At 32.2% G+C, this 27,330-nt stretch overlaps 1 protein-coding gene across 3 annotated transcripts in view; it reads right to left on the bottom strand.

The window, feature by feature from the left end:
• LOC126884667 (frizzled-2) overlaps positions 1–27,330 on the bottom strand; it is a 404,908-nt gene that overhangs the window by 246,328 nt on the left and 131,250 nt on the right. For 2 of the 3 annotated variants that reach the window (XM_050650736.1, XM_050650735.1), the window contains exon 1: positions 11,391–11,640. The exons of the other annotated variant lie outside the window; for it this stretch is intronic. The gene's annotated coding sequence lies outside the window, so the exon portion shown is untranslated. Of the gene's footprint in view, positions 1–11,390; positions 11,641–27,330 lie in introns of those variants that run through there. 3 annotated transcript variants of the gene reach the window in all.

Here is a 27,330-nt window from a genome sequence, read left to right as displayed (position 1 = left end):
ATAAGCGATATAATAATTATGAGAAATCACACAGTGTAAAGTCCTAAAGGTTAAGGACAAAAAAGGGGATTTAAAAAATTATTATTAATCAATTAATATGATACATTGGGCTAATGCATTCAGTAATTATTAATATAAAATACGTTCATAGTAGGAATGAACGAAACTGATTGTAAGAATGAATAGAATTGCTTGTAAGAATAACCGTATTTATTGTGCCAATGAACGGAATTAATTGTAACAATAAACGGAAATAATTGTAGAAATAAACGAAATACGTTAGGAGAAATAACACTGTTATTGGCACAACGAATGGTCTTCGTCGGTCAATTAACGACGTTGTTGTTTCAATAAATAGTGTTCGTTGACTCAATGAACAGAGTTCGTAATATCAATAAAGTGAGATTATGGTATACATAATGAAAGTTCATTGTTTCAATAAATAGTGTTCGTTGACTCAATGAACTGAGTTCGTAATATCAATAAAGTGATATTATGGTATACATAATGAATGTTCGTCCATTCAATAAACGTAATACATTGGCTCAACTAACGAAAATAATGAATTGATGAACATCGCTTTGTTGTTCCAATAAAACCAAGAATTGGACAAATTTTAAGAATTGCGTTTGTTGTCTGAATTAACATTTTTATTGATATTACGTACCTTTTTCGTTGAGTGAGATTGAGATAGATTTTGGTTTTTTCGGATTGACATCACTTTGGTTTTCTTAATGTTTTCATACCAAATTACTCACAGGTCGAGTTGGTCTTGTCGATGAATCGTTGTAGACCCAACACCGTATCATCGGCGTATCTGATGCTGTTGATATTTACGCCATTCACCTTGACTCCATCGTTGGAATTTTCCAGTGCCTCTTTAACCTGTTCGCTACCAAGGGCGTATTTAAATTTCGTCCTCACAGACCTCGGCCATTTTCCCAGCTTCCCAGCTCACGGGTGAGACGCTGGTCTATGGGAAAAATCGATGTGGCTCGTGTATGAGTCGCTTGGTAGCGAACTTGTTAAATAGAAACTAGGAGTAAAGATTAAACAGCAGGGGTGACAGAACATATCCTTGTCTAACACTTTCCTAATTTCTACTTCTGCAGACATGGAACCACCATTTTGGAATTTTTGCTGGCATAATTTCTTTTACGTTCACACAATTAACTGTATATGCTACACAAAACATATGTATGTAAAAGCATTTTTGAAAATATCTGAACTCTTTATTATCGTTGTATTGTACCTAACGAACCAAGGTCAAAATTGCCTACCTAAATCTTTGGAGTGCTGGATAATCGGGTCTATCTTTTTATCTGTCGATTTGCTTATCTGCTTCGACAAATATAGATCTATTTACAGCAAACAATGTGTATACGTTAATAACCAACGAAATTCATAATCTGTGTCAGAAAGTAATGAAAGAGGATTTTATGTATCACTTTTATTAATTAAGGCTGATTTAAAATATCAGTCATAAAAAATATTGTGTTTACTCTTATTTTTTATTGGTTGGTATAATTAATAAATAAAAGAGTCGGAGGACATGGATTCTAATTCAAGGATTGATATGCAAATAGATAAAATATAACCTGTACGAAAAAGCTTCCCCAGTTTGTACAAATTATTAATATCCATCATTATCGTCTTTGGCTGGACAATCATCTGTGGTCTACATCTACAAGATCCATAAACTGGGAATCCTGATCTGATCCAAGATTCGTCGCCATTCTATTCGGTTTCTGGCACCTGTTTCTATCTTCTGATTTTTAATATCCCTAAGTCAGTCTTAACTCCATCCAATTATCCAGGAAGAAAGTAACTTCAGCCTTCCAAAATAACATATTTTTCTTTGTTCGAGTCGCATCTTCGATATGGTCTTCCTTTTTGGGGTACAGGTACAGCCCAATCCGAGGTTATTTTCAAATTACAAAAAAGAGCGATTAGATATCTGTTTGGCCTCAGAAGAACAACACATTGCAGAAGCTACTTCAGAGATCACGGGATTTTAGCACTTCTTTCTTTATATATATTAGAAACTGTTTGCTTAATTCGTAAACACCTACATGTCTTTCCAGCAAGGCCTATAATTATGACTATTCCACTAGAAATTCTACCTTTGACGTATATTTATTTATCGATCCCGTCCTCTGAGTAAAATACCCTCCAACCAGTTAAGGTTCATAAATGCAGAGGTGTAATCAGGATAATCCTAAGGGGGGATTACAACTACTTGATGGTCTTTGGGGGGTATGGAATAGTAATGGTGTTAAGCGTATAGAGCTCAATAGCCCCCAAAACCCCCCTGGTTACGCCTATGCATTAAATGCTTTTGGTACGAGGGAGGTTGTGACGTATAAGCATATCTGGTTGATCACTAGAAAGCGTTTGATCGAATAGAGTACGCTAAGATGATGCAAATACCAAAATGAGCACAAATGGACAACCAACGTCTGAGAATAACTGGAAACCTCTAATGGAATCACAATTAAAGTTGAACACACCGAATACCTACGAAAAAATCTTGCGTGGTGTAAGGCAAGGCTGTACTTTGTCTCCTCAATATCTACTCTGAAAGAATATTTATCAAAGATTTGCAAGAAATTGAAAAGACATTCTACTATACGAGTACGGATCGAACAACATCAGATTTACAAGTCTTTGAGACAAAATGACGTAGCAGTCAACAATTTGGACTCAATATCTCAATATAACCGTAAAGAAGACAAAACTCATGATAACTGGCAAAAAAAAGATACCAGAAGGTCAACTCTACATGACCAAACCCCAGTGAAAAGAATGAAACACCTTAGTAAACGAATCCAGATGTGCTCCTAATGTAGGTATGTATGTCAAAAAACTTATTGAATTGTCCTGAAATTAATAATTTGATTTTAGGAAATACTCTACAAAATATCATTCAAAACCATATAGGTATTTAGGCTTTAGGCAAAAGTTATTTTAATTCGATATTGTAGGCAAAAAACCTATCCAAAGTAATCTAATATTAAAACTTATTTTCAAATTGAGAAATTTAAAATGAAATTTGAGAATGTGTCTATTCGTGCAATTATATTATTTATTATTGTAAGGCCTGATTATTCAATACAATAAGCTGCTTTTAACAATAAATATCCTTTGACGGTTTTTTCATTGGATTAGAGCACACGCTATTATATTATCATAGTATAACATCATAGTATCTGTTTGATCGTATTACAAGCTAAATCAGCAAACTTATCATCAGAAACAAAATCATTCGACTTTCCTCAGTTGTTTTGTGCAAACCAGGACTTATCTAAGTATAGATAGATAATGAGTGGTGTGTTTGCTAAATTTGGTGGTCTAAGCAGAAATATAATATACTTGTATGCCTGTTATTCAAACTGTGAAGATAAAACAAAACGAACATTCTTTCCAAGAAAAAAACAATTTACAATGGGTTCTTGTGTGACAAGGAACTGATTTATTATTTTTTATTCAATGTTATCTTGACCATTGACTGACTTGTTATTTGATATGCATAGCTAAGCTTTTGAAAGAAATTGGGACAATGTGAACAACATATCAGAATTCATAATAAATATAATGATAATATTATCATTGCAAAGAACCTTTTAAGATGAATAATTGAAGATAGCAAATTTAGATAGAAGAGAAATAGTACTTTTTCAGAAAAGAATTCTCTATTCATTGGAAGAGGTAAAGACATAAATACACGTATTATATAGTATTATCAGGTTTATATGGGATTGAGACTCAACTGATTGTAATGAAAATCAGGTATACCTTTGTAAGCTATAGCCTATTTTTGTGTGGTACGACTATAATAATCCGCTAATCTTGTTGCAGGTCCAAATTAGGTTTGCGACAGGATATTGGTTGGCTTGTAAATCCGACAAAGGGCAGTAATTTTCAAGTCAAAATTATGTCATGATCTAGTTATACATACTGTTATACATACTATAAATATAGTATGATCTAGTGATACAAACTATATACATAGTATATCATAATGATGAATATACAGTAGAGCGTCGATTATCCGAACTAATTGGGGGACATGGGTGTTCGGAAAACCGATTTGTTCGGATAATCGAACTATATTGAGTTTGTCATACATATTTATCTACAAGTGAATAAAAACCATATTTATATAACTGTATATTTGTTTATACCTTGATAATGACAAATAGCAATTAAACAAAAAAGTGCAGTTTTTGCAACATATTTTTGGATACACAATTGAAGAAAATTGAAGATATTTTAAGGGGTAATTACTAACGCTTGCTCAGTACTCGAGTGCTGGGTGCGGGAGTCGGGAGTTCGAATAACCGGTCGTTCGGTTGATCGACGTTCGGATAATCGACGCTTTACTGTACTATGATCTAGTTATACATACTATAAAAGACAAAAGACTGTTGATATGCAGCTGCTGTTTTCCTATGGTTTTGTATAGATCTGCAAGAAGACGGATCACGTATAGCCCTACAGGTGAAGATAATATAATAACAGAGAAAAATAATCATTGATAAAAATAAAAACATCAATATCGGAATATCTCGGTCATATTACATACATAAAATAATCTGGGTTTGAAAGATGCAGAATTTCTTACTCAAAAATCTGAAAGTATGGGTTTGACCAATTATAGGGCAGCGCCCTATTTATAGATCACTGAAATATGATGAAATTTTTTTTCAACCCTCAAAATTTGTTTAAAGGACATCGCACACATCTTATGGAAAATATAATGTCACTCAAATTCAATAAAATTTATACGAATAGATTCGTTTTAAATTAACGGTAAAATCTTATCATTGCGCCAACTCTATATTTTCAATAATAAGAGCAGAAATTGATATAAATAAATCTGAAATCAAATGGGTACGTACATAAGTTAGAGAGAGAAAAAATATTTTAAAATACCCAAATTGTCGGTACCCCCATAAATCAGCGGATTAGTTTCAATAATCCGCTTAGGCCCAGCGGGGTTTAAGCTCTTTTGAATAGCACCCAGAGCAATAGTGATTGTAACTGACACTTTTACTGACTCCAAAAATGTGATTTCGATAAACTTTAATTGCAATTTGCGCCGTAATTAATCATAATTAAGAGTTGGCGCAATGATAAGATTTGACCGTTAATTTAAAACGAATCTATTCGTATAAATTTTATTGAATTTGAGTGACATTATATTTTCCATAAGATGTATGCGAAAGAAAATTATTTTTTATCTATTTTAGACAGTAGAAAGTACTTAAACTGAATTAAATTTTTGTTGTATTTTATTTGCAATACCTTTTCAATATGAAAATTTAAAATATCGCAAAAATTTGCTGACTTTATTTTATTTAGATTTATAAATTTTATTATTTAAGTAATATAGGTATACATTTGTTTATTGGGATTTGCATAAAAAATATAATTTATAATTTATCATATTTAGGAGACATTATTTTGCAGTAACTAATGAGTAATATTTTAACAGTATTTTGGATAATAAATATAACAATTAAATGAAATGATGGTGGAATAATATGAACATAACTCATTGAAGTAATTTATACGTGGAAAGCTATCATTATTCGATTCGGCTATACTTAAATTTTGGGATTATTGTGGAAGTAGCGGATACTATTATAATTTTTATACTGGCAAAACAATGGCTAAAAATCATGGTGACTTTTTGAGCTATCATTCATTTCTGAACCTGTAAACCACTGGTTATTTTTTAATAATTTTTTTACCAGCATAGATATATGATTTCATTTACAAAAATACCGAGCAACAGGAACCTTGCGGGAAAATATATTAGCGAAGTGTCCTAGACAAGATACAAAAGCTCTTGGTAAAAGAAGCTCGTGAAAGAAGAATGGTAAAAGAAGAATGGAATGAACAAGTGTGTTACTATAGCATCTAATTTTGATAATATAGAACCTTTCACCCAAGCTAGTAGATGGAATCGCAAGCTCAAAGGAAAACGTTTATTTTTTAACCGCATATTACATACTTCGATTACAGATCGTCAATCTGTAGCAGTTCCATAACCTAAACTTGTCTCTTAAAAATACAGGAAGTACATATAGTAATAAGATTGAGAACATCAACATCTAAAGTAGGTATTTAAAAAGATAAAATTGCATGAGAAAGAACACTTCATGGAAAAGCGTGAAGAGCGAAGACGATATCCAAGAGCAAATTGTAAAGTCAAATCACTAACACTATGGAAAATGTAGGTAATAAATACATACTTAATGTAACATTGTGTAAAAATTGTGTCATACAATATTCATAAAACATAAACTTATTTTTATTACACTGAAATAAAAATGTTAATTACCTACTGTATCTGTTTTAATCCATTCAGACATGCTTGCAATTATGAAAACATTAACACACACTGATCTATTTATAGGAGGGGTCAAAATTCAAAAATGCAAAGATAAGAGATGCTTTGGATTAACTGTAAACTTACATAAAAGACCACGAATTTTTTTTAAACACCAAAATAAAGATAAAAGTTACTGACTTGAAGATGAGGAACTCATCAAGAACAAAGAAACGAATGAAATCAACGGTAAAAGAGACAATTGAGTAAAAAACATGAATAATAAAGGAAAACCATGTTCCGACAGAAAGATACAGATTCCAAAATATGTTATAACAATTAACATTATAGGAAATACTGCACGAGCGGTGAAAAACGTAATTTTTTCAAAACTAACCATTTGCGGGTGTTTACAAGTGCAAGCATGTGTGCGATACTCGGTTATTTCAGAACCCAAAACAACCTGAAAACAAAGCAGCTGTGTATGTGTATGGTCCAGGATTAGAAATAAACAATCTCGATCAACAAAACATAAAATCCTATTGAAATTCTAGAAAGCACACAAAAATGATGAGCTAAAAGACGATGACTACTTATTATTAGCCAATTATTACTTTAGTATTTACAGTAATAAATTATACAGTGGAATATTAAAAAAAATACTTATTCAACCGCATAACCTTCACTAAACCATATTCTATAAAAAAATAAAAATTTATAATGCATAGGGTCCCTCTATACTTAAACATTACATGATTTAAAAAAGAATCATTGAGAATGTATGAAATGCCTAAATAGGTAATGCAAATAACACTACATAAAAAATGTAGTTAAATCAAACTTTATAGAGATGAAACACTAAAAAACTGGAACAAGAAATACCAAAAGGTGGGAGTAAAAATTGACTATCTATATATAGCCTTTTGTTTGCCGATGATCAAATACCTAATTTTAGCAAAGGCGACATCGTTTACTTTCTACATGATGAAAAAGCTAGAAGAATTTAGGAGCTGGGGTTTGGAAAGCATAATGCTTTCCAAACTTCAGCTATTATATTATAATGGAACGTAGGGTTGAACAAAAAGTTTTCGACCAATGCGTGCTACCGGTGATGACCTATGGTGCAGAAACATTATCGTTCACAAGGAAAAACGCACAAAAACTAAGAGTAGCGCAGAGAAGAATGGAGCGATCAATGATAGGGGCCACTCTGCGAGACAGGATTAGAAACGAAGATCTACGAGCTAAGACCAAAGTCATAGACGTCATTGAAAGAAGCTGGAACTTAAAATGGAAATGGGCTGGACACGTTGCCAGAATGAAGGACGGAAGATGGACTCGCAAACTAGTTGAATGGAGACCAAGAGCCGATAAACGTAGCAGAGGAAGACCACCAACACGATGGCAAGACGACTTACGAAAGACAACAAAAAACTGGATACAGAAAACACAAGATAGAACACTTTGGAGACAAACAGGGGAGGCCTATATCCAGCAGTGGATTGAGAGTCTGATGATGAGCCTCGACTAAAACCCAAAAACCACACCAAAACATGGATATAGGTAAGTAAAAATAAAATAGCACCTGTACTAAATTTACAATCAAGATGCAGTAGAAGTAAACAAACCAAGACACGTTAAATGCTACTAGGAGCACTCCCGAATCATAATTTACAATGTATATACATTGTAAATTCCAAATCATGATTTCCAAAGTTTATACATTGTAATAATGACAAAAATCTTGCAAAAGTCACGGTAGGTATACAATTTGTAAATTATTCTTTTCGTGGTTTTACTTATTTCTTTCCACTATGCTTTTGGTCTTGCGTAGAGCCAACTAACCAACGTCTTGTTTACTAACCGCAAGTAACTTTGTCTTTGATGTACAGTAGAGCGTCGATTATCCGAACGTCGATCAACCGAACGACCGGTTATCCGAACTCCCGACTCCCGCGCCCCTCACTCGAGTACTTAGCAAGCGTTAGTAATTAACGCTTAAAATATATTCAATTTTCTTCAATTGTGTATCCAAAAATATGTTGTTGCAAAGACTGCACTTTTTTGTTTAATTGCTATTTGTTATTATCAAGGTATAAACAAATATACAGTTATATAAATATGGTTTTTATTCAGTGGTGTCATGGTGCGGGAACGCGTGGGAACGCCGTTCCGGCACTGGTTAAGAAAAGAAAAAAAATAATAGAGAATTTAGGTTTTGTAAACAAAAATTAGCAGTGCGTTCCGGCACTGCGTTCTTGCACTGCTAATTTTTGCCATGACACCACTGTTTTTATTCACTTGTGGATAAATATGTATGACAATCTCAATATAGTTCGATTATCCGAACAAATCGGTTTTCCGAACGCCTATGTCCCCCAATTAGTTCGGATAATCGACGCTCTACTGTATTTTGAAGTCCGTTATTGGAGCATTCTCAAGTGACTTAATCTTTAAGGAATTAAAAATCTTAGATGCTTTCATCATTGACCGCTGTGTCATCTGCATAATAGTTTCTACTAATATTCGAATTCCACATTGACATTGCCCTTCCAAGGCTTCGTTAAATATTATTTCTGAATAGACGTCGAACAAAGTTGGGGATAACACAACCTTGTCTGACACCTCTTTGAATGAAAATTTTGTGTTTCTTTGCCGGCTACCAGAATAGAAGCTTCTTAAGTTACTGACTTCACGATTTGGGGACCATCAAGAATAAGGAAGCGAATGAAATAAACGGAATAGGAGGCAATTTAGTGAAAAACACGAATACTAAAAGTGTTCCAAATGAAACAAAAAGATACTGAAATGTTATGTTCAACCATCATTAAAGGAAATACTGCACAGTCTAAACGAATAATCAGTAGGGTCAATCGGGGCTAATGTGAAACACACAAAACATTGGGGCTAATCTGAAACATGTAAATAACTTTAAAGTTTTAGTAGATGAAGATGTGGAGTATATGTCATTTTGTAGCTAGTACATTAATTAATTAAACCCCATATCAAACATAGTCAAAATCCACCTAACTGTATAGAAAAATATAAAAATCATAGACTTGCAATTTTAAGGAAAAAAACTTTTAATCGGAATGCCAGAACTTTTTCTCAGGCATTAAAAAATACATTTAAAAACACAATCATTTAATTACAATGCATTCTATTAGAGTAAATGAGCATTTTTAGCTATAAATGTTTGTCCTAACTCTGACCAAACCTAAAATATTATCCACCAAAGTCGAGGGGCTAATATGAAACGGTGTTTGGTGCTAATGTGAAACACTCTCCAGTATTATTTCAAAACACACTCTAAGCAAAAATATTCTACATTATAAAATTTGTATCCGCCTACCACATTTAAAAACAAAATAGTTATGTATTTTTGTTTTTCTTTTTGTTTTATTCATGCAGCTTCTTCCTTTTTTACTCTGTGTCAAAGGTAGGCATTTTTTCAGCTGGAAGTTTTCAGTCAGCTGTATGACGGAATTTGTATATAAGGAAGGTGACATCTTCAATATAGATTTCATGGAAATAGCTGCGGTTCTACCTTATCCAGTAACCACTTAAGTCCAGAAAAATTACATATATATTCCCTGGAAGTGTATGAACAATGACTGAAGTTAGCAAAGGCTTAGGCCTATACACAAATTTGTTCATATTTCAGCTATTCATTTTTCCAGTTCTGTATTGTAGCTTATGTTGCTTATTTTGAATTATAAAAACCTTCCAAATGTAAACTGTTATTGTTATTACTAATTTCCATGGAGATTAATCCTACCTAAATCCATATTTAACTATCTTATTGTTGTTGTCTTAATGTATCAGTTAATTGGCCAATATAGTTGCAGTGATAAAATGCAAAAAAATGTAGGTATAAAAATTAAGTTATAAGGTAGTAGGTTAGTAGGTACTGAAAGTTTACATACACAGCTAAATGCTGATATGTTTTTTGATTAATTTAAGGGTTGTAATAAGGCAATTAAGTATATGTTTCACAATAGCCCCATTGCTGTTTCATAATAGCCCCTTTTCATGGGGCTAAAGTGAAACGCAGTTTTATTTTTTTTTGTGCTTTTATTTTATGACAAAAAACATTTTTGAAACCACCAACTTGTAAAGGACACAAAGATACATACTAATGAATTTTTGTTTGTGTCTTGGGGCAAATAGATCAAAAGTTATATTGCAAAGTTTACATTTTTGTTTCATATTAGCCCCGATTGACCCTAGATTTTCAAAAATGAGTATATTTTTCAAAAACTAACAATTTGTAGGTAGTTGTTATTTCATAACCAAAAACAAAGCAGATGTGTATGGTCCAGGACTAGAAATACCAATTTCAATTTACAACATACCTAAAATCATGTTAAAAAATCTTTAAAAGCACAAAAATTATGAACCAAAACGCTAAAAGACAATGACTAGTAATGTACGTAATTTTTGATAATTATATTTTAGTATAATTATTATTATTATACTGTGGGATATTAGAAAAACACTTTTTAACCATAATATTATCCTTCAATGGACCATCAATATATTTAAAAAAAAAATAATAGATTTCTATACGTAATAGAAACCATAGGGTCCACCTAAACAAAAATTTCCTACCGTTCTAAACAGAATCATCTTGAAATACATAAACAAACCAAAAAACCATTACATAATTAATTATCATTATGAAACTGCCACGGCCATCTGTATCTTATAGTATTCTGTATTCTTCAGAAATGTTTTTGTTATACCAATACAAATAAATACCTTTTATATCATTTTGGTTGCAACATTTTGTTGATTAGTTTTCGTTTGCCCAAACCCATAATCTCTTTTGCAGTCATAATAATCAGTTACATATTTATAAACATGTAGTAATAAATGGAATATTGGAAACAAACAACAGAAACTAGAAATATCTCAAAATTTAAACATGAATGAACGTTTTCAACACAAAAATTGTCCTTATTACAGAAGTATACCCCTGCTTGTAATTATTATTACAAAATACAAATTTCTTTAAGCCTTTTCCCGGTTTCTTGTCACATTGTTCGCTTACCTCAAAGTCCAAAATAAAACCCAGCGGGAAACTATTCAAGTAATCCAGGATATTTTTGGCACAAAACACTGTAGTAATAAGTTATATCATTTAACACTGCATAAATTCAAAGTCCGTAGCGTAAATATTTACACAGAACAGCCAGTTTGTTTTCCAGAGAAGCACGAATTCAGTCTCTCGCATAAACACTGCACAGCGAAAAAATACATCTACAACGTCGAGAATATTTTCTGAACTGAGATTAGAAAAGCGGGGTTTTGAGTTTTCATAGCGCACTGGTCGAAGGCGGGCGAAGAGGTCCGAGATACGACGATTGGGTACGAAGTTCCTATGCTTAGGGTACGGCGATGTTGTCATATCGTAATTTTTTCTAATATTATTAATACTTTTGTCATTGCAAGAGAGAGTTTTGTGGCACTGAAGATAATATTATGCATTTAGAAAAATAAAATACGTAAAAAATTGAAAACTACATATTTTGTATGAGTTTTACACCATGTTCTGTTCTGAGTTTTTCTCTACATTTCTTTTCTTTTATTCTGTGTATCGTTATTCTAATCTTTTATCTTTAATTTTTAAGTCTTCTTTTATTTTAATATGTATTACCTATTGATAGCACGGTCTTTATGGAACAGCTCATGTGCGTTTTATGCTCTATTGAATTTGCATTTTATGTTGTATTCGAAGTTTAGAATAATTTAAATAGTTTACAGCATACAAAGAAAGAGACTACAAAGTCTTTCCATCTTATTTTTGGTCTTCCTTTTGATCTGTTTTTACTGGTTTCCAGTTCGTTATGCTCCTAATTAGTGCATCTTCTGCCCTTCTTTATATGTGTCCAAACCATCTCAATCTTTATGTTTGATCGAATTTTACTGTATCTTCCCCTTCGGATATATTTATTATTTCATGGTTCGTCACAGTCTTATATTATATTCTCCTTGTTCTGTCTTTATTGGGCCGTGTCGTCTTGTCATAATTTTTCTTTCAGTTATCCTTAGTTTTTCTTCATGTTTTTAGTAAGACATCTTACTTGTGCGCGCGCCATATGCTATCACCGGTCCAATTGCTGCTTTATATTTTTATATTTGGTTTTATATTTTTATATTTCCACCGACAGTTTGGTATTAGTCTTTATAAGGGCTCTGATTGGGTGTTGAAATGATCTGTCAATAATTGTTCAATATGGAGGTTATCGGTAAACAAAAATGTTGTATAATATATTAGTTTTTATTGTTGTGAGGACAGAAATAAAATCAAATTTATAATTATAGTGACTTTTTAAATAGTTTTGAAAAGCCACAGGTACGTAATTCTAAATGTTTCAGTTGTATTCCAATAAAAAATTATCTTCATACCTATTTGGAAAATGTAAAAAAAATAATGTACTACTTGCTATGCTATACACCTAGTAGGCAATGCTTTAATTTACATAATCTGACTACGAACAAACTTTCTACAAATTTTCATCTAATGTATCGTTTTCTTACTATATATATTGTTGTATTTTAATTCGACAAAAATCAAACTAATAAAAATTCATATAAACAAAATGTCAAAAAGTTGTTCAGTTTGTGTATATTCCCACATGACGTATACGCGAAGGTGGTGCAGTTTGAAATCGCTTCGACTCTCGTACGGCGGGATACACGGGAAGTAGGTTCAAGCCCAATGCAAGTTATATCATTTTTTTATTTTTTTTATAGATTTTATGATTGTAAGTATATTATTATATAATTTTTTTCAGAAAATACGTATTTAATTAAAATTTTTGGCAACAATTATTGTTCAGAAATCATTTGTGGCATTTTTCAATGTGTTTGTGTGTGTTTTATTCTTTTATTTTTTTAATTTTTGGTATTGTTTTAATAGAAATTTTTGGAAAGTAGTAGAAAACTGTTTAAAGTATATTGATTTCGTTGAAATCATATAATAGAAGTATAACTTCTGACGTGCGTACAAAGTACACACATTCTTTTTTTTATTAGTCTTTAAGTAGTCGGTGATATTTTCAATACCTCGCTTTAATTTTTTCGCTTATTTTTGCTTTCATTCCATTTTGAGCACTTTTTCAGCAATGACGTTTTTAGCACTTTGTATCTGATTACTTCTTCTAGTATGATATTAAATAGCATCTTTGACAACCTTGTCTTACGTAACGTTATATGAAGCCATGAGAGCCAGAGTGGCCTAACTGATTTTAACATTACTTTACATAATCAAAGAAAATGATCAGAAGCTAACAATGTCCGATTGTTTTGTATTGGTCAACATACAATTACTAAAACAATCGGACATTGATTAGTTCAGAGAAATAAGGAAAAAAATAGCCTGTTGGTGACACGGGTCCCGGTGAATTCGTAACTATTTTAATCCCCCCTCCTAATTACAGGCCAATTGGTAACTCTGACCCTCTCAGGTAATTTTTCGGTAACCGATCAACTACCGGTGAATTCGTAACTAAATAAAGGTATAATCTTTTAGACTTGAAATAAACATATGGAAGATCTCTTTGCTTTTAAATTATCAGATGGATTTAAATAATTTATCATTGCTAAACATCTAAAAAATATTAAATTTACAATTACTTGATAAAAACCAAGCTCGTGTAGAAGCTATACTTGATGGAAATAATATTTATAACACTTGTTAATGAAACACTATAATATTGTTTCAATTATTTTATTAAGATATTTCAATTTTTGATATTTTTTATAGGTACATCTAGTACAAATATAATGTTTTTAAGCAAACCAAGAAACATTCGGTTTAGATTTAAGGTATTAGATTTAATCAATGGTTTCGAATTCACTTAAAGAAAGTTTCGGGTTGGCAGGTCAGGTAAAAAAAAGTTACGAATTGGCCGGTGTACATTTTGATTTGAAAATTGTTGTCATTAAAAGTTACGAGTTGGCGCGTGTCCGATGACACAACCCCCTCCAGGCCGAAACCAGATTTTTTGAGTAATATGGACATCTATAATAATAACCTATATATTTCCTGCAGCCGATTTTGATTATATACATAGTTATAAACAAATGAAGATCAAAAAACGGTAAATTTTCGCTTTTTTCGTCTATTACTAAGAAAATAGGTATTTTAAACAAATTTGAGAGTAAGAAACTCATAAACGGTATAAAAAACTTCAATATGGCGTTTGCTTAATATGTCTATCCTTATTGGTTGCTTAGAAAATTGCAAAATAAATCATAAATTTTGAGTTTTTATAAATATTTATAACTTATGTAAAAATTAACTTAGAACCTTCGTATTGCACGGAATGCTGAGACTTATGGTGCTTAATTCATACCCTAAATTTCGAAGAAATTGGTCAAATAGTTTAAAAGTTATTTAATTTGTCTTTCCCAAATTTATTTTTTTTGCAACACTGTAAGTCAGAAAATGATGAAGCTACAGTAATACTTTGGATAGTTTATGAAAGAAGGAAATTTACAGTATTAATTTAATTAAAAAAAAATTACAAAAAATAATTATAAATATTGCAAAATTATTTTGCAAAAACATGTGAATTAAATAAATGGGGGGGCTAACTTTGTCCCTAATTGTCCTAGGACAGTTGTTTTCTTTCTAAATGTGTATAAAAATTCAGTCTTTCTAAATATGAAAAAATAATTTTTCTACAGGTAACGGTTAAAAAGTTATTCTAATTGTTTATAAGTAAGCAAAAAATCGACATGTTTTTTCAAAATAATTTTACACTGTTTAAAATTATTTTTTGTCATTTATTTTTAATAATGGTAATAGTATAAATGTTCTTCTTTCATAAACTGTCCGAAGTATGATTGTAGCCTCATAATTTTCTGACTTGTAGTGTTGCAAAAAAAATGAATTTGGGATAAACAAATTAAATAACTTTTAAACTATTTGACCAATTGCTTTGAAATTTAAAATATAATTTAAGTACAAGAAGTATCAGCATTCTGTGTAATAAGAAGGTTCTAAGTTAATTTTTAAGTAAGTTATGAATATTGTTAAAAACTCAAAATTTATGATTTATTTTGCAATTTTCTAAGCAACCAATAAGGATGGACATATTTAGCGAACGCCATATTGAAGTTTTTTATACGATTTATGAGTTTCTTACACTCAAATTTGTTTAAAGTGCTTAACTTTTTGGTAATAGACGATAAAAGCGAAAATTTAGCGTTTTTTGATCTTCATTTGTTTATAACTATGTATATGAACAAAATCGGCTGCAGGAAACATATAGGTTAATAATATAGATGTCCATACTACTCAAAAAATTTGGTTTCGGCCTGGAGGGGAATGTGTCACGAGAAAAATCTTATTTCTCTGGACTAGATAGCTTCTGATCATTTTCTTTGATTATGTAAAGTGTAAAGTAATGTTAAAATCAGTTAGGCCACTCTGGTTCTCATGGCCTCATAATATATTGTGTCATTTGTACCTTCTTCAGTCGTTTTGACTCTTGCTGATAAGTCCTTCATGGTCATTCTAGTCAGTCTTATTAACTTTGCTGGTATTTCCATCCTTTTTATTTTTTTTTTAATAATTATTGTCTGTACCTATTCTGTAATATGCTATTGAATGCCTGTTGAAAGTCGATTAATAATTATGTGTAGTTGAATTCGTAGATAAATAATAAGTTTTCGAAGCTTTCTTCGATGATTTGCATTAGTACGTAGAGATTGCGTCTATTGGTGTTCTCTCTTTTCTAAGTCCTTGTTGTTAGTGTCCTACATTTTTTCTACATAACATTTTAGTCGGTTTCTTATGATTGTAATCAGGATCTTACACGTTGTGTTCAGTAACATACTAGCTCTAAAGTTGGTCACTTAGTTGGATCCCCTTCTTAAAAATTGGTGTGATTTGTTCATTTTTGCATTCTGCAGCAATATTTTAGTCGTTCTAAATTTTGACCATTCCTTTCTACATCTGTTTCAGCAGCTCCTAGCTCCTCTCTCCCGTTTATGATAAATTCGTTTTTAATTTCATCTGATCTCATTTTCATTTCATAACCAACCCAAATTAAGTAAACAAAACTTTGGAACAAAAATCGGAGGACTTTTCGAAAAAAAGACATGTATATTTGTTTCATAGTTTCATAGTTTATAAAAAGCTTTCGATAGTCGATTATGAATATTATAGACTTCGAAGAAATTATGAAAAAACTATAAGTAGAAGGTGAAACAGCTGGAATAAAGGACAATCAAAAACCGATTAACATTACCTAATTATGGCCGATGGGTGGGTTGTGATTGCGCGCAGCGGTCAAATACCTCCTGGGGTACTGAAATTTACCTTTAAGAGGGTTGCTGTGATTGCGCGCAACGGAAGGATTAAGGCAGGTAAACAAAACGGTATATTGTGAATTCCGCGCAGCGGTCAAATACCTCCTGGAGTACTCTACACTCTAATACCCGAAAGTTAGGTTTAAACCGAAGGGTTAGGTCTTCCTCCTTTGAAAATTGTACTGTATAATATATAATATATTAAAGAGGAAAGAGCCCCCAACGATACCCGTATAACGTCCTTCTGCGATTATTTAACGGAGAATTACATTTCTGAATCTACAAGATTTCTTCCAGAGATGTGGGCTTCATGTAGCCTAAGTCGAGAACGGACTACCAACGCCTGTGAATCTTTTCATAGCCATTTTAACAAAAGATTTTATTCTCCGCATCCACATATGTACATTATTTAATACAATAAATATTAATTATAAAAGAAACACTATTTAATTTTTTTATCACAACTATTTCAATGTAGTATTCACTTGTTATTATGTTAATTTTTTTAAATTAGCAAAATTTCCGTTCAAAACGAATAAGAAGTATTTAAATAAAACTTCCGTTTACTATAATTTACGACTTTGCGCGCAATCACAGCATACCTTTTTAAAGACGTGCGCGCAATTTCACCATTGGCTTAGACACCCTGTTGAGAACCCTGACCGCTGCGCGCAATTGCAGTCTGCCCTGGCCGATACTGTTAGACGAACACAATAGTTCAATATGCACAAAAATATGGACTATCAATAAACACAAAGGAAACTAAGGTTATAGCGATTTCAAAAATTCAAAATAATTATGGAAGAACAATATTGAACAAAAATGTTCTTAGGTGCTCCGATGAGATAACGGTTATTCCGAAATACGTATAAGCACATACTAGAGGCTCTGTACTGTAATAAAATCTGAACCATCTTTTCTTTTCTATTAGTTTATACCTACTTTATTCACTTTTGTGGCTGTTACAGGAAATAATTCGGTAAAATTACTATCACGGTGAATAACAGGACGTGAAATGCAATTTTAGATTTCCCATGTCGAGTATTTTGTCACTCTGTTATGCTTTATCTTTCCAACTTAAAAAGCTCAGAGGATAAATAATTTCGAATTTTATTTCCTGACTTATTTGACTTTCGATTCATAGATGGTACTAGTAGCATCTTTGGTAATTATTTTGATAATTACCCCGAAAGGATGAAAGGATTTGATTGCAGTTCAGTGCATCTACCCAAGTGCTCCGATGAGGAAACGGTTATTCCTAAATACGTATAAACACATAGTAGAGGCTCTGTAGGTACTGTAATCAAATCTGAACCATTTTTTCTTTTCTTTTAAAAATGTTCTTGTTTTACAAATCATTATGGCTTTTTTTATTATTTAAAAATTACTACAATTATTGTCTTATCATACATCGTCCATTTCTCGCATTACTTTCGTGTTCGTTTTCTTCTGTGTCCATGCTATTCTAAGCATCCTTCTGTAACACCTCATTTCAAATGACAAATGACTTGACTGTAGCTTATTTTTATGTTCTTGCTTCAGTACCCAGCTTTTAAGTCCATATTATAGTATCAAAAACACGTAAAATCTCAGAGTTCTGACTCACTCTCAGTTTTAATCTCAGGACTTTATTACAAAGAATTACTTTTACAAAGAAACGCACTTGATGCTATTATGTATGCTGTCCCTTATTTCTGTTGTTTGATTATTATTTTCTGAAATCTGGGTTCCCAGGTATTATTTATGAATCTTTTCCATCGGTACATCGCCAAATGTATGTTTGTTTGTATATTTGTTTTCTTTGTTATTATCATACCTATATCATCTAGTCTTTATTATATTCATTTTAAGTCCACCCGCTCTGTGCAATAAAAAGACTAATTGGGATACTTTTCAAGAAGTATTAGATGAAGCAATAGATTTAAAAATACCATTAAAAACACCTGCAGATGTTGAATGGGCGACAACTAACCTCATAAAAAACATACAGAAAGCTTCATGGGCAGCAATTCCAAACTACAAACAGTCAACAAGAAAAAAATCCTGCCCTCCAACTATAAAAGAAAAAATTTCAGAGAAAAGAAGGCTAAGAAGAAATTGGCAACAAAACAGAACAGTAAGCAATAAAAATAAATTTAATAAAGCAGCAAGGGAACTAAAAAAAAATACTTGAAGTAAAAAATGATTCTATACAAAGATACTTAGAAGAGCTTACACCAACAGAAGCCACCGACTACTCACTATGGATAGCCACAAGGAAACTAATAAGTCCTCACACACCAATAAGAAAAAACAATGGCAAATGGGCAAGAAATAACATGGAAAAGGCAGATGCCTTTGGTGGCTATCTCTCACAAGTCTTTCAACCAAACAGCTTTGAATCAACGCCTGAAGAATTGGAGGAAATAAATAGAGTACTAAATGAACCTTACCAAATGGAGCTGCCTATACCGAAATTTAAGTACAATGAAGTTAAGGATGTAATAATGAAAGAAATTAATCCTAAAAAAGCTCCTGGTTATGATCTGATAACGGGTAGGATACTACAAAAATTAACAAAGAAAGGAATAACGGCAATATTACAAATTCTTAATGCAATAATAAGATTAAATTATTTTCCGCAACAACTGAAAGTGGCAGTTATACTTCCCAAAACCAGGAAACCAGGAACTGATCCCAAAACCAGGAAAAAAACTAGAAGAATTAACATCATATAGGCCAATAAGCTTACTGCCTGTGCTTTCCAAAGTGCTGGAAAAATTGGTAATGAAAAGCATCAAGCCAATACTGGATAGCAAGGATCTCATACCAGAACATCAGTTGGGGTTTAGACAAGAACATGGAACCATAGAGCAAGTCCATAGATTAGTAAAACATATCAGCAACGACTTTGAAAATAAGCGATATTGCTCAGCAGCGTTTCTTGACATAAGCCAAGCGTTCGATAAAGTCTGGCACAAAAGTCTACTCTATAAACTAAAAAACCTATTGCCTCATCCATATTATGAACTTCTAAAGTCTTACTTATCTGACAGATTCTATTCAGTTAAATACCATTCAGAATATTCAGAATTATACCAAATAAAATCAGGAGTACCGCAAGGCAGCGTGTTAGGACCAATGTTGTACCAGCTTTTTACTGCAGATCTACCAACTTCAAGAACTACAATAACAGCAACCTTCGCAGATGACACTGCAATACTCGCCTCACATCATGATCCAGTAACTGCCTCAAGAAACTTACAAGCCAGCCTTAATAATATCCAAGCATGGTTGAAAAAATGGAAAATTCGAGTTAATGAGACCAAATCAATCCATGTTACCTTTACACTAAGAAGAGGTATATGTCCAGCAGTGATATTAAATAATCAAATGATTACTCAGAGAAATGAAGTCAAATATTTAGGTTTACATCTTGACAGAAGATTAACATGGAGAACACATATATTTACAAAACGAAAACAATTGGGTCTCAAACTAAGACAACTTTACTGGCTTATTGGCAGGAAATCACAATTAAATCTTACAAATAAGATCTTAATATATAAAGCCGTACTGAAGCCAATATGGACGTATGGAATTTAATTATGGGGTTCTGCTAGCAATTCAAACCTAGAAATCATACAAAGATTCCAGAACAAAGTTCTTCGAATTATAACCAATGCTCCGTGGTATGTTTCGAACAACATAATAGAAAAAGATCTCCAAGTTCAATGCATAAAAACTGAAATCACAAAATACAGTGAAAAATACAATAACAAAACTAGTGCTCACTCTAATGACTTAGTGCGCGAACTGTTTAATGTCAACGATGAAGTGCGTCGACTAAAGCGTTTTAAACCTACAGACTTAATAAACAGATTTCAATTTCAATAAAATTAATTAACATTTACCACTACATTATTAACTTTGTTTGTTAATTATATGTTAAAGGAAGCCTCTCACTGGAGAGAATTCCTACAAGTCATTTCTTCTTCTAATTACATATTGTCATAAAATTTACTTATTGTTACGAGTGATAACAGATTGTAAATTAAATGGGGCTAAATAAAAAAAAATTAAGTCCATATTTTTCACAGAAATTGCATGTCTTGTTTAGTTACTATCTTAGTAGTTGGAGCTGTTCAGCGGTAATCACGGTGTCATTTGCATATTCTTACATAAAAGATAGTAGCACATAAAAGGTAAGTGAAACAGATAGCGGAACAAAGAATAGCGATAATGATATCGATTTCCAGCAATAAACAACAAATATCCCAAAAACGATTACAGTTAGATTAAGAAAGGAAGGATAACGCAAAACAGAAGACACGGACTAAATAAAATAGGAAAAGAGAATTAAAGACATAATGAAAATAATTAATACTTCGGAAATAAATAACAAGGATATAAAATTATTTGAATAGTGAATTTCAGCCGTAATAGTACGCATCTGGCAACGTCGCTCAGATTTTGAAGCAGGTAGAATCACGAAGAGGGTGCGAGGGATAAAATGAAATTTACCGAAGTACGAAATAGTAAAATCAGCTTTTATAACTATTTTGAGGTTTCTGTCACTTTCTAGTTGGAGACTGTTATTTATGGTAGTCTGTTTTATTATCTATCAGTCTCCTTTCAGGATATTGAGCAGATGAGGTGGAAAAGTTAAATAGCCCATGGCTTTCGCAATTAAGCCATTAGCAGAGGCGGAGAAAGTTTTTTCAAGAGGCGTATGAATAATATATATTTTTGAATATAGGCTGAATGACCGATAAAATAAAACTGGATGGACCAGATATAACTATAGGTTACCCATAAGCAAAAGTTGTATTTTTTCATCTTATTTTACAATCTCCTGTGGAATTTATTAGAAACAAAGAATACTATATTAGGAAATAATAGAAAAATGAAAAATATATTATCTCATATTTTTTTTTCATAATCTTCTTATATTTTTTGTTTTTTTTTTAATTCGATGTCCAACCTATTGAAAAATTACCTCAAAATCGTTAAATTGGCTTTTTTCGCTATTTTTAGTTGTTTATGACAGACAGACATAAAAATTAATCCAAATTCTAAAGACAAAAAATATAGACAAAAGGGTAGAATAATAACAAACCTTTACAAAAACATAAGTTGAGGAGGAACTACAAACGTGCGATGGTAATAATTTTAAAATTATCCAGAGGACCCTAATAAGCATCATTCTCTTTGCCTTATCCCTATGCGGGGTCGGCTTCCCTAATTGCATTTCTTCATACAATTCTATCTTGGGCCATATCAATGTTAATCCCCTTTACCAACAGGTCCTGCCCTATCGTCTCCCCCCAGGTCTTCCTCTCCTACTCCTTCCAGGAATCTGCACTTCAGCTATTCTTCGTACTGGATGATTAACGTCTCGACGTTGAACATGACTAAACCATCTTAACCTATGCTCTCTCATTTTGGCACCAATTGGTGCCCCACCTAGACTTCCCCTAATATACTCATTTCTAACTTTATCCTTCTTTGTCACTCCACTCATCCATCTAAGCATTCTCATTTCAGCCACATGCATTCGTTGTTCCTCTTTCTTTTTCACTGCCCAACATTCAGTTCCGTACCTCATAGCCGGTCTTATGGCTGTTTTATAGAATTTTCCCTTCAGCTTCATTGGATTTTTTCTGTCACACAACACACCACTCGCTTCTTTCCACTTCATCCATCCAGCCCTAATTCTACTGCATGCATCTCCATCTATTTCTTCATTACTCTGTAATACCGATCCTAGGTACTTAAAACTATTGCATTTCACGATCATTTCACCATCCAAAGATACCATTTAGACCAGGGCGCATCTGTAAAAATATTAGTACATTTGGACGTTGAGAGGTGACTCAAATTTTTTTTGCAGAAATTGCTTCAAAATAACTCAAATAATAATATTTGAGTTATCCTCCCTCTCAAAAAGGTCCGTAACATTGTTTAAATAATCAAAATGTCAAAAAATGAAGGAAAAATTCGATTTTTTTCTTCGTTTTTTGATTATTACTTTAAAAGTACATATTCATTTCCGAGAAAAGTTGTATTGACATAAAAGTTGCGTAATTAAATTTTCTACAATATAGAATTGGTTAGAAATTTAAAAATGGTCACCCTTGTTGCAAAATAGGAATAATTGCGAAAATAACCATACAAAAACAAGTATTCGCATTTTACGTTTTTCAACCATTTATGCTACACTTAAGACCTTCATATTTCACCGAGAAAAACTTTATGATACAGTAAAACAATACTGTAAATTCCATTAACATCGTTTCCATTATGCAATCCAGCTTTCGCAAAAAAAATTCATTTTTCAAAATGTTACAGGACTGAAAATAAAGCAGATAGCAAGTTGAATTTTTTTTTGCCTGTAGGAGTGTACTGTACCTTTCTTTCATTTGCCATTTGCAAAATTAAAATCGATTAACTACCACGGCGTCAGGAATTTTTTTAAATAAACATTAATTATTGGTGCTGCGCGCAGGACAGCGGATAGTTTGCTCTAATTGGGCATTCCAATGACCTTTGATAATGATTGATACATTTTAATTTTTATTACATTTCGATATAAATAAATAAATTTGTTTATTGCAAAATAAAAACACATACCACATCCTTTAAAATAACACTTTTTTAGCAAAAACTTTCTTTGTTCATATATTTTAACTCAGAGAATAAACGTTTATTATTTTTAAACATTTGCAATTGTTTAAACAATATTTCACAAACAATAATAAAATTAGTTTGATTTTTGGACAATAATAAAATTAAAATACAACAAAATATAGAGTAAGAAAATAATATATTAGATAAAGATTGGAAGAAATTTTGGTGGAAATCAACTTGTGTGAATCGAACACCGCTGTCCTGCGCGTAGCACCAATAATTAATGATTATTTAAAAAAATTCCCGAAGCCGTGGTAGTTAATCGATTTTACTTTTACAAATTGCAAATGAAAGGTACAGTACACTTCTATACGTAAAAATTTTTTTAACTTGCTATCTGCTTTATTTTCAGTCCTGTAACATTTTGAAAAAATCAATTTTTTTGCGAAAGCTGGATTGCAAAATTTATTTTGCAAAATCTATTGAACCGATGTTAATGAAATCTACATTATTTTTTTACTGTATCATAAAGTTTTTCTGGGTGAAATATGAAGGTCCTAAGTGTAGCATAAATGGTTGAAAAACGTAAAATGCGAATACTTGTTTTTGTATGGCTTTTTCGCAATTATTGCTATTTTGCAACAAGGTTGACTATTTTTTAAATTAATTTGTAGGAAATTTAATTGTGCAACTTTTATGTTAGTACATCTTTTCTCGGAAATGAATACTTTTAAAGTTATAATCAAAAAACGAAAAAAAAAATCCAATTTTTCCTTCATTTTTTGACATTTTGATTATTTAAACAATGTTCCGGACCTTCTTGAGAGGGAGGATACCTCAAATATTATTATTTGAGTTATTCTCAAGCAATTTCTGCAAAAAAATTGAGTCACCTCTCAACGTCCATCTCAAAACAGATGGGCCCTGGACTAATTTTATTTGTAGTAACTCCATCTTTAAATCAACATTCCAAATACTCTGTTTTTGCCCTACTAAGTTTTAAACCTTTTTCCTCCAGAGCTTGTCTCCACTGTTCCAGTTTTTGTTCTAAGTCTCTTTCACTATTTCCTATTAACACTACATCATCAGCATACATTAGGCACCATGGAATGCTACCCTGTAGTTTCGCTGTTATCTGGTCCAAAACTAATGAGAATAAATAAGGACTAAGCACCGAGCCTTGGTGCAATCCTACTTTCACCCGAAATTTATCAGTCTCTCCCACACCTGTATTAACACTAGTCGTTACTCCCTCATACATATCTCTCCCAATCTTTACATATTCGCCAGGGACTCCTTTCTTATTGAGTGCCCACCACAGAGTCCCTCGAGGAACTCTATCATATGCTTTCTCAAGATCCAGAGGACCCTAAATACTTAAAAAATATATTCCTATGGTTTGTTTTTAAACCAGAAGGAGTAAAATAAAAAGACAGATTCACACAAGAAAATCACTAGAAAAATCACCAAATACATCTTCTTTTTTGGTTGATCATTTCGGCCTTCGATAGTAAATCATACATATTATATTATACTAATACGTCACTAAAGAGTTCTAAAAACAACTCGTTTTTTATATAAAAGTAGAATAAAAATCTAAAAATTAAAGGAATAACGCAAGAAATACAAGAAATAGCCGATATAACTCAATTAACCTATGAAATGCCAATAGTATCAAAATTTCATAACAGTAACTTGCCTGAGGTTGGACCAATTACAAACAAGCATTACATCACGGTAAATTTGAATTACTCCTCCTGGTTTAAAAACAGACCATAGTATATTCAGATCTGCCTTATTTTTACTTCAAATTATTTTGGTGTTGAAAGGAAGTCTTTAAACGTCCATTACAATGTTTTTTTAGATTATCTGGTTTTTCTTGATAAATGAATTTCAAGCCGTTTAGCTATGGCGGTTTTAAAAAAACAACTAAACAAAAACACTTAGAAAAACGTTTCATGAATCTCACAAAAGCAACACAACAGGTCACTTGAGTCACTTCCTCTTTCATTTAGAGTAGAGAATGATAACGATTGTTTTCGTTTGACTTGATTGACGCGGCTTAAACAGTTCTTCCAGGTAAGAAAGATAATCCTAAAGACAAACTAAAATACCTGAAAGGCGGTTCATTTGAATTTAGACAATAGGAGGGTTTTTAGAAAGCTCTAAGTGTGACTTCATGAATGAAATGTGGGAAAGTTTATCAAAAGTTTATTGTAGAGATAATAATTATTATTGTTGGTGTTATTTGTGGTTATAGGATTCGGCAGATTTGGGTAACCACAAGTGAGGATTCCGAAATGCCACTTTTTTATTTTCATTTTACTGATTCCATTAGATTAGATAACCATTTTCTGTAGAAGCCAGAGAGATATTCTTCTTCAGTGTCATATCAGAATTATCCGACGTTGGCGATCGCCATTGCGAAGGGTTCTCGATCTTCTGCAATATGGAATAATTGTCCTGCATTTGATATCTGAGTCCATTCACGAATGTTTTTTAACCAAGAAACTTGTTTTATTCCTACACCTCTACGGCCCTCTATTTTGCCTTTAAGGATCAGTTGTAATATTTTATATCGACTTCCCCTCACTATATGTCCCAGGTAAGACATTTTTCGATGTTTAACAGTCTTTAGCAGTTCTTTATCTTTGTTGACCTTCCTTAGTACTTCTTCATTAGTTTTTCTTGTTGTCCAGTGTATCTGCAGCATCCGTCTATGAAATATGAATCCACATTTCCAATGATTCAATTCTGTTCATGGTCGATACTTTTAGCGTCCACACTTCTGCACTATACAAAAGTACGAACCAAACATAGCACTTATGGTATGTTAAACAGTAAATGGTTAAGTTCAATTAGTTACCACTATAAACAGTCCGGATTAACCGATAATAGTATAAAAGGCCCGGTTTCAGGTAAAATTTATTTTAGGTTTTATTATGGGAGTACCGTCTAGTCAGTGTTAATTGCAAAATACCAACTCTGTCTATCTCGGTGGCTTATCGCTCCGGGTGGGTCTTAACAATGGGCCAGGTCAGATAAATTTAATAATATTTACGACCGCACTAATTGAATTCAAACCATTTACTGTTGAACAAACCATAACCATTATTTGTCTTAGTTCTAAAGAGAAATATACAGAGCAATAATTATTAATTGTTTGAAAGAAAAATATTTTTGACCCGAAAAGTATATCGCTGTACCTGCATATTTTATTACATTAAATGCAGTTTAGTATCAGGTTTAGGTCATCCTAGACTAGAGGATCAAGGAAGATTTGCGTTTTTAAGAAGTCTAGTAAAAAACACTCAAAACTTTTTATCCATAACTGTAACTGGAATCTTCTAATGATTTTGAAACTAATATGTCTAAAATACTAATATTAACATAAAAAAGCACGTTGTTCCAGATGATTGGAATAAATATTGAAGATGTACAAAAAGAAAGAAGACAAAAAAAGTTTGTACAAACTACAAAAGTATTATTGCTGCATAATTAAAAGTTGTCTGCATTTAGGCTAAGTAGAGTTCGGGGTGTTCTTGGAAGGTCAGCTGTGTATATGCTGTATAGTAGGGGTGACAATACTGCATCCTGTGGTAATCCGGCCCCGGAGCACCGTGTTCGGACAGGACTTGTCCTATTCGGACCCTGAACCTCCGGTCGTTAAGGTAAGAGGTGACTAGTTTTGTTGTTGTCCAGCTGTATCCATATTTTCTTATTTTATATACTAGCTCTTGATGCTATATGTACTCTGTCAAAGTCTTTGCTTACATCCATGAAGGCAGCTCCTGTATATTGTTTATCGTTGAATCCAGTGCAACGCATTTAGCAAGTCTTAAGGAATTATCATGTGCTTAAAGAATTATCCTAAGTTGGTCTGTCTCTGTTTGGAGTCTGGCTTGTATGACCCATTCCACTATTTTGCTTACTGCTGGAAGTAAGCTAATCGGTCTGTAATTTTACAGGAAAATTCTGTTTTCCAGGTTTGTAAATCATTCTTCTTTCCATCGATTGCAATATTTTATTAAAAAAACTATGACTTTGATTGGGAGAAA

This window comes from Diabrotica virgifera, chromosome 5, assembly GCF_917563875.1.
Source record: "Diabrotica virgifera virgifera chromosome 5, PGI_DIABVI_V3a".
In the NCBI taxonomy this organism is placed as follows: domain Eukaryota; kingdom Metazoa; phylum Arthropoda; class Insecta; order Coleoptera; family Chrysomelidae; genus Diabrotica; species Diabrotica virgifera.
Note: the sequence above shows the minus strand (reverse complement) of the source record. Positions and strands in the feature narration are given on the sequence as shown.